Source organism: Zea mays, chromosome 5 (assembly GCF_902167145.1).
Source record: "Zea mays cultivar B73 chromosome 5, Zm-B73-REFERENCE-NAM-5.0, whole genome shotgun sequence".
Classification (NCBI taxonomy): Eukaryota; Viridiplantae; Streptophyta; class Magnoliopsida; order Poales; family Poaceae; genus Zea; species Zea mays.
The window spans coordinates 94,480,203-94,489,259 of record NC_050100.1 but is presented as its reverse complement, the minus strand read 5'-3'; positions in this window follow the sequence as shown (position 1 = coordinate 94,489,259).

Sequence of the window (9,057 nt, the reverse complement as noted above, 5' to 3'; positions counted from 1 at the left end):
AGATGCTTTGGCTTTGATGACAATGCTTCGACGACTATAGAGAAGCAAAGATATGCTTCGTTGTGTACGAAAAGAAGGGAAGGTGTTTTTCACCTTCGGCTCAAAAGATACAAATTTCGTCCACATCAAAGCAATTCACACACGGATGAAAAGGTAAAAATATATTACAAGGCATTAACAAATTTACAGAGAAATGTTTGATTTCTAAATTACAATATCTTTTGCAAAGATAATTTGAATGTCTCTAAAGCTTTGTGCAGCAGCTTCATCAGTCTCCGTCAAGCTTCGGATTATTGACCTTCGGCATCATCATCCTGTACACAACAAAGCAGCATAAGGTAAAAAAGTAATCTCAGGAAAAGGTAAGCAAATAGGTACAAGGTTAATATCGACTTAAGATGACTTCGAGCTTCGTCACCAGGTAAGTCCTGCCCACCCTTCGTCCAAATTTGTGTTATAAATCTATTCCCAATACTTCGGGCTAGGCTGGGGATATCGGCTAGGTCTGCTAGTGATAAGCTGAAGTTCGGTCTGTTGACAATCTTTCTGTGCGTGCAACCAGCCTTCATAAAAGCTACAGTTGTGCCGCGAGAAGCTAGCAGGGCATAGAAGTACCCGTGCCCAGCTATTACTTCGTCAAGCGCCTCAACTTCGCTCTCAATATGTTCGAAGGTGCTTGGCAGGTCTTCAACCGAAGGTTCAAATTTTTCAGAGCTGGCTCCCACTGAGTTGAAGACCTGTTTCAGCCACTGCACGCACCGGTTGCCAAAGTTCAAGCATATGTTATGAAGCTCTTTTAAGGATTTTTGCAGATTCGAACTTTTCTCGACTTCGGCTTCGAGCTTCGCATTGAAATTCTTCTTTTCTTGCTCGAAGCTTTCTGATCTTCGGAGGAGTTCATCATTTAATCTGGCAACTTCGGCTTGGGCTTCTGCCAATGAACCCTCCATTGTCTAAAGAAGGAAGTCTTTCTTTTCTAGAGAAGCTTTATGATCTTTGATTTTATTTTTCAAGCCCTCGATTATAACCTCATTCTTCTTATCTTTGAGGTCTTGTTGCATTCTCAAGGCTTTGCTTAGCAGCATAATCTGTGCAAAATAACCTTCGTTAGAAATCTTTGCTTCATCACAAAACAATAAAAACTGAGGAAAAAAGCTTTACCTTAAAGTTGGAGTAGAATAAGCTGCCGACGATATGCTGTCGTCGGTAGCTGCTGATGTCAGCTTCAAGCTTCGGAAAACCAACACTCTTCGACAGAGTGCTGATAATCTTCGCACCGGTGCGGTCTCGAATGCATCGTAAGGCTTCTTCGTTGATTCCACCAAAGAGCATGGCTCCTAGTTGGTAGCCACAGGATATAGCATACTCCTGCAGCTCCTCCTTCTCGGCCTTGGATAATTCTTGACCAACTAGATTTTGAAAGTTGAAGCTTTTTTATTCAGAAGTATCTTCGGCAATTTCTTTCCCTTTTCCAGGCACTGCGGCCAGGGCTTGTTCTATAACCGCAGCAGTCTCCTCTACTGCCAGGACTCCTTTTGTAGCTGTGGCAGTCTCCTCCGCGGCCAAATCCAAGAGCACTTCATCAATAATAGATAATGTACTCTCCAGATTGGTAGTTTTGGTAGTCGCAACTTCGGCAGAAGTAGCAGCTTCGGCAGCTGGTGTCATTTTTGATGCTGAGATCGGCGGTGGAGTTTCCTCAATGGCTTGCATAACAGTAACAATTCTTTGCTTTTTGGCCCAACCGCCTTTTTCGCTGCCAAAGGCTCGTCCTTCTTCTGTAAAAGCTTCGTCAGATGCGGCCCTAGAGGACTTAGCAGCTTGATAGGTAAGGATTCGATCATTACCTTTAAAATTTTTTCTACTTCGGCAGCAGAAGGCGTCGAAGGAGTTTCCTCTTCTATCTCAGCCATCTTCGGCTCTGGAGTTGCAGTTTTTCTCTTCTTCAAGGTCGCCACCTTCGGCTCAGGACTGGATTTTCTCTTTTTAAGAGCTTTTTCGTCCTCTTTCACCATCCTAGTAGCATGTCTGCTCAAAACACTGACAACCCTCTTTCTCTTCGTCCCTTCGGCACCCTTGCTTAGTCGTTCATAATTAGGGTATTCAAAGTTTAAAGCATCCATTACCCGATTCAACCTTCGTTTTGGTTGGGTGCCGAAGGCTGCAATCATCAGTTGATCTTCTTTTTTGGTATAATTACCCAAAAATTCGTTGCACCTAGTCTCAATCATTTCTAGCCATTCTTGGCAGGGCTCTTTGAACTGTTTCTCAAATTTAAACCTATAAGGCAATCGAACAAGTTCATTCTTCTTCTTTGTTCCTTTAAGCTTCGGCATGCTCCAGTCACTTAGCGTTGGAGATACCCTGTTGGCCAGGTATTCTTGCACTAAATCTCTGGTGCTAATTTGTTCAGCCACCACTCTGAATTCTGCTATGGCCAGCGGGCATGCTGACCCTGGCTTCATGTTGCACAAGGGTCTGGTCATCCCGAAGCTTAAGGATAGCGGGCTCATCACCATCGTCATCAGTTTCCCCCTTTTCTTCTCATCAGCCTTAATGTAAAACCACTCACTCTTCCAGCCAGTTGGCCACTTGGTGCGATAGCTGAGGACCGGAGCCTTCGTATCCTTGCGATACGCGAAGTTATAACAACCAAAATTTTCATGTAGCCCATCTTCTCTGGCCTTCGTTTGGTAATGCAATTCATGTACTCGGCAGAAAGCTTCAGCATTTGGGTCCATCCCTTGGCTTCGAAGAGCCCAGATGAAGATGTTGAGCCTAACGATGGCGTTAGGAGTCAGTTGATGAAGAAAAATCTCAAAATTATCCAAAACTTCTCCAATCATCTCGTTCAAGGGAAATCGCAATCCTGCCCTGAAAAAGCTTTTGAAAACCACTACTTCGTCATCCTTCGGCTTTGGAGTGGTTTCTTCTCCAGCAAAACGAATAAGCTTCTTCTCAGCTTCTCCGAAGTAGCCCAGTTTTATCATCATGGGCATATCAGCTTCAGACATAGTAGATTTTTCAAAATCCAAGTGGCTGGGTTTTGATGGGATTAGAATGCTATAATCTTCTTCTTCATCAGCATTTTCTTCCTCAACATCAGCTTGTTCAGCTTCGGCAGCAGGTGCACCTTCTTCAATGGCTCCCTCCGTCACAACTAACCCTGATTGTCTCATGACTTTGGAGATTAGAGCTGTCTCGGTGGCTTCAGTCTCCTCTCCTTCACTGGTCACCGTCGCAGTCGAGCGTACTCTGGCCATCTGATGGATCTTTTTATAGTTTTTACGAAGCTGATGTTTTTTACAGTTTTGACAAAGCTCCCTCTTTTGACGAAGCTAATTCAAAGTGATGGTTCGCTCAAGAATGCGGTGAAAAAGCTTTAGCTATGGTCAAATTTTTCAATAGCATAACAGTGTAATTGCAATGAATGTTGTGGTAACTTCACACCTACCCGTCTGTTTATATAGTGCTACAGGTGGGAAGGTGAATCGCCAAGTCACCCGCACCCGCCGAACAGTCACCCGCACCCGCTGAACGGTGGACCACTACCCCGCTGTGTGGTGGCCCACCTCGCGCCTGAAATACTTTAATCGTTTCTCGGCAACGAGCTCAGGGAAGGTGTTTTTCGGATCTTCAGCATTCCGAAGCCTAAGATTTTTCACGGATCAAGCTCGTTACGAAAAACGATCTAGCACCGCAAAGGGGCTACTGTTGGGGGCCTGCTTCATCGCTGAAGGTCCTTTAAGAAGAAGCACCTTCGAAAGATCAGCGTATAATCAAACACAGAACGAAGGTACACGCCAAAGCTACGATCCAGGGAGCTTCGGCATAGCGACATGCCTTGAGATGAAGGGTTGCACCGACTTAAAGAGGAAAAGACCGATCAGTCCATGATGATTTGTGTCATGATTGTAACTAGTCATCAAGGACATAAATGTAATTCTGACCGGGTTGCGTCCCGTGCCTATAAATAGGTGAACAGTACCCTCGTACTGTTCACGCTGATTTGTATTCACTCGTGTGTCACGCTTGGACTTTTGCCTTCTGTCAAGCCGAAGGTACAAATGTAATTCAATATTGTTTCTGTTTATCCATAATAATATAATAAAGACATATTAATAATGTCATATGATTATTCATGTTGTCTCTTATATTTCATATGCTTCTTCTCTCATTAACATAAACTGTAATGAAGGTATGTCCTTCATGACCTTCGTCTGAAGATCATTATATCCTAAGGGAGATAATGCTTTGAAGGACGAAGGATATTAACCTTTAACATTTTGTGTTGCCTTGTTCTTAACTCATAGCATTTGAGAACAAGTCCCCAACATGGCCCATGACACAATTTAGTGTTTATGGGGCCCCGGGGGATATTTGTCCCCCACACCACAATTAAAGCATCCATCCTTCGACTCGCCATGCCTCTAAATCTGATAGTTATTGTGAAACCATATGAACCGACTGGCCCCTAAAAGCGCCACCCCGTCATCCCTGAGGCTCTCCTCTGCTCCACTTCGATGGTCAACAAAGAAGACAAATCAAACATAGAAGGTGAGGGGTTATAGGAACAACCACCTCTAGAGATCACGACCATGGTGGGTGCACCAGGGTTCTCGATCTTGGTCCGGGTCTAGTGGTCAATCTCGATGGACATGAGCTTGCTGAATAGCTCATCCATGGTGAGAGTCTCATAATTGGGTGACTCGATGATTGCTGAGACCTTCACCTCCAAAACCCTATGATCTAGAGCATGTAGCAACTTCAATGCTCTCTCATGATCATCATAGGTAAGTTGCGCCTTGTTGGCACGTATCTTGTTGAAAATCGACTAGAACCGAGAAAACATAATGTCTACGGTCTCTCCAGCCATCTACACAAAGTTCTCATACTCTCGGCGGTATGTCTCAAACATTCTGGTCTTTACATGATCGTTTCCCTCATGGAATCTCTCGAGGGTGGACCAAATCTGGTGAGCCATAGCCAAATGTCTAACTCGCTTAGACTCAGCAAGCGAGAGACATGAGAATAAAGTGTTTTAAGCTTTGTTGTTTGAATCATGGAACTCCATCTAAATCGGAGTGATTTTAGCACATGCCACATCGACCGCAACATCGAGACAAATCTCCCAGATGCGATACCCAATACTATGAAAATATGCTGACATTTGGATCCTCTAGTACGGGTAATTCGTCCCATTAAAGAACGAAGGTTTGTCAAGTCCTCATTCCATGTCGCCTTCATGGATTTCAGACCAATTAGGGTAAGGAAAGCCTTAACCGACTTAGGTACCAATTGAAGGGTGAGGCGATGTGAGGGGGTGAATGGGAGGCAATCAAATTTTGCTACTAAAGACTAAAATTATGTACTTAACATCAATTGAGATGAAGAAAGTACTCAAAACAAAATCACATAAGCAAACCAGTAATCTCATGATTTCAAAATATTCCTAAGACTCGCCACAAGTAGAGCTAGGTGGTTTTTAGATAATCAACCACCAAACCACCACAAGTAGCGCAACACATGCACATCCCCACGTACTGGACACGTGTCCTGCTAGTTCTCGATTGTGCCGGCAACACGACCACTACCGAAATTCGGCTCTTTGTCGAGTGCTCGACACTTTGTCGGGTGCTTTTTCGAGCACTCGACAAAGACTACTCGTTGATGTTCTTCTAAACTTAGTTGTGACACATGTCTATGCCATATATTGGATGTTTGTGGACTTATTTATGTCAGTACTTGTTAGTGTTGTGAACTATTTTGTGGTACTTGTCACTTTGTGATGTATGTGAAGAAACATGCCTTCTTTGTGAGCTATATCGTGTGTTTGATGTATGTGATATATGTGATGTATATGTGATTATTATGTGATATATCTTTTGTCTGTTTGGATGGAATAGCAAAAACAAATAAAAAGTAGTATTCGGGTCGCTTTGCCGAGTGTAACACTCGACAAAGAGGTACTTTTCCGAGTGTCAAGGTCATAGCACTCACCTGGGCACCGGTAAAGCCTCTTTGCCGAGTGTTGTGGCCTTGGACTCGGCAAAGAAGCAAGCTTTGCCGAGTGCCTCCTAGTGCACTCGGCAAAGGAACTGACAAAAGGGGCCGCGGGTGATCCTTTTGCCGAGTGCTGGTCAGTCGAGCACTCGACAAAGGACCTGGTAAAGGGGCCCACGGGGAGCTTCTTTGCCGAGTGTCAATACAGTGCACACTCGGCAAAGAGAGAGCCTTTGCCGAGTGCCGCTCTGTGGGCACTCGGCAAAGGCTCCGTCGCCGTTACCTAGCGCTGCGACAGCGACTTTTCTTTGTCGAGTGCCCGATAAAAAGTACTCGGCAAAGAAGCCGTTGCCGATGTACAGTTCGTCGAGCTTTCTTTGTCGAGTGTCAGCCTTCGCCGAGTGTTTTCTAGGCTTTGCCGAGTGCGTGAGACACTCGGCAAAGAAGTTGTTTCCGGTAGTGGGCCCACTCTGCCACATCCTCGCGCGAGTGTGTGTCCTAGGTGTCAGCCCTAGTCAACCGACGACTCCAGTTCCGCAGTCAAGTCCCAACGCTCGTCCTTCGTCGCTTTTGGTCCATCAGTACGAACCTGCATGACCTTCACTTTTGCTGTCGACCACCGTACTTGTGCTCCACGTCTGCACAACACAAGGCGAGAGACATGGTTGCACAACATAATAACTCATGACTCGGTTAGTCCACGACTCAATCAGAGACATTACCCGTTAACAATCCAAACGACAAGAGACAATTCAACTTTATGTTCGTATTTCGATTTTCAGAAGCAAAAAAATCATAGCCAAAACCAAACCAAACGCACCTGGCTTTAGTCGACAATGCAAGCACTTATGTTGATTCGGCGACTCAAACTGTAGACGTGCAAGTAGATTTCAGTACAACGAAGCTTCAAAAATACGACAGACCGGAGACAACCATCATCAGTGCTTGGACGCCGGACGGCTGAGGTGATCGAGCTTCCCTTCTCGGATCCGATCCGATCCCCTGTGCACAGCAAGGAATGTGCGCCTAGCAAAACTCCGAGACAGCAGCTGGGAGTGACCAATCTATGAAATCAAATTAATAAAAGCACATTTCACTAAAACCGTACGTACCTATGCGCATATCAGGAGACAGATCGGTGCGGCGCTGTGCAGAAATTTCGAGGCACGATTTCATCAGAACTCTTATTCTTATTACACCCTGCTAACTATAGGCGCTGATTTAATCTAACCTACTTCATTGACTTGCAGGCAACGACAACAACGACTACTGCTACTACCTCCTAGAACCGTAGATACCTACCGACATCAAGAGCAAGACTAATAATATAGTCCATAGCAAGACTAATAAAAAAAGGCAACGAAGCGGTTCTTCTATTCAAACGTGCAAGCAAACTATCTGATCTATTAGATCGTGATCGAACCGCATGTCACATTTAACACTTAAATCCTTCCACCACCAGCTTAATATTTTTTTATAAAAAAACCCTAACAAACAATGGTTGTATCTGTGGTTGGATCGTAATCTAATGGATCAGATGGTTTGCTTGCACGCTTGCAAAGAATGACTGCTTGCATAACAGTCGTTGCTCTAAAACTCTTATGCAAGCGGTCCTTCTATGCAAACGTGCAAGCAAACTATCTGATCCATTAGATCGTGATCGAACCGTATGTCACATTTAACACTTAAATCCTTCCACCACCAGCTTAATATTTTTTATAAAAACCCCTAACAAACCATGATTGTATCTATGGTTGGATCGTAATCTAATGGATCAGATGGTTTGTTTGCACGCTTGCAAATAATGATTGCTTGCATAACAGTCGTTGCCTTAGAGCAAGGCAACGACTCCTATGCAAGCGGTCCTTCTATGCAAACGTGCAAGCAAACTATCTGATCCATTAGATCGTGATCGAACCGTATGTCACATTTAACACTTAAATCCTTCCACCACCAGCTTAATATTTTTTATAAAAAAACCCTAACAAACCATAGTTGTATCTGTGGTTGGATCGTAATCTAATGGATCAGATGGTTTGCTTGCACGCTTGCAAAGAATGACTGCTTGCATAACAGTCGTTGCCTTAGAGCAAGACAACGACTCCTATGCAAGCAGACTAAATATTAAGATAGAAAGAAGAGATATGGTTTGTAAACTTACACCTGGCTTAGACACAAAAACTAAGAAGTTTTATGAGAGAGTAGGCCATACATTAATAGTGAAAGACTAACTACTATATATATGTGGTAAGATGTATGCCGTAAAAATCGTTACAACTAGCACGGCTATTAGGCACAGATCTAGCTCAAGTCTCCTACCACACCCAAGTTTATAGAGCTTCACTAAAGCCCCACCTAAACCTAAAAACGTATATAGTATAATCTTATTCTGTATTTACTATTATATATATATATATATATCTATATTATGAGTGATTTAATAAGATTATACGTAGTTGTCTTTTAATTAAGTCCATACTAAATTTTTTCTAGCTCCTGTTGTCTACATTATTAACATTATTGCTCTTATGATGTTAACATGTCACGTATAGACAACTAAAAAATTAGTTATATAATAATTATCTCATGATAAAAATTGCATATTTAATATTTGGTCCATCTCTCTCACATAGTACCTTATAGTCCGTGAGCAGCCTAATTTTTAGATCGTTTTTAGTGAGCAGTCCGCTTCCCTTCTACCTCAATTGTTCTTTCTTTCATCATAAAAATTTGACGTGGTATTTCTTATGACTCACCTATATCAATTTATTATACTTGCTCTAAAGCCTTATGTGATCTTTAACATAGTGTGAGTGAACCAATTGAACGAATTGATCAGCCTCTCTTTTTCCCTGGGCTAGGCATACAAGCATGATTCTCTCTCTAGAAGAGGAGGTGGTGTCACATGCACGGACAGCAGCGCTGTGTCCAAGGCTCCAAGCTGACAGATATATATAAGCAAATCTCGTCTGGGGTGCTATCTAGCTGCTGTACAATCGTACTAACCCTTATATTTATTTATTTATTACTGTAGTTATTACCTGGGCCATTGGC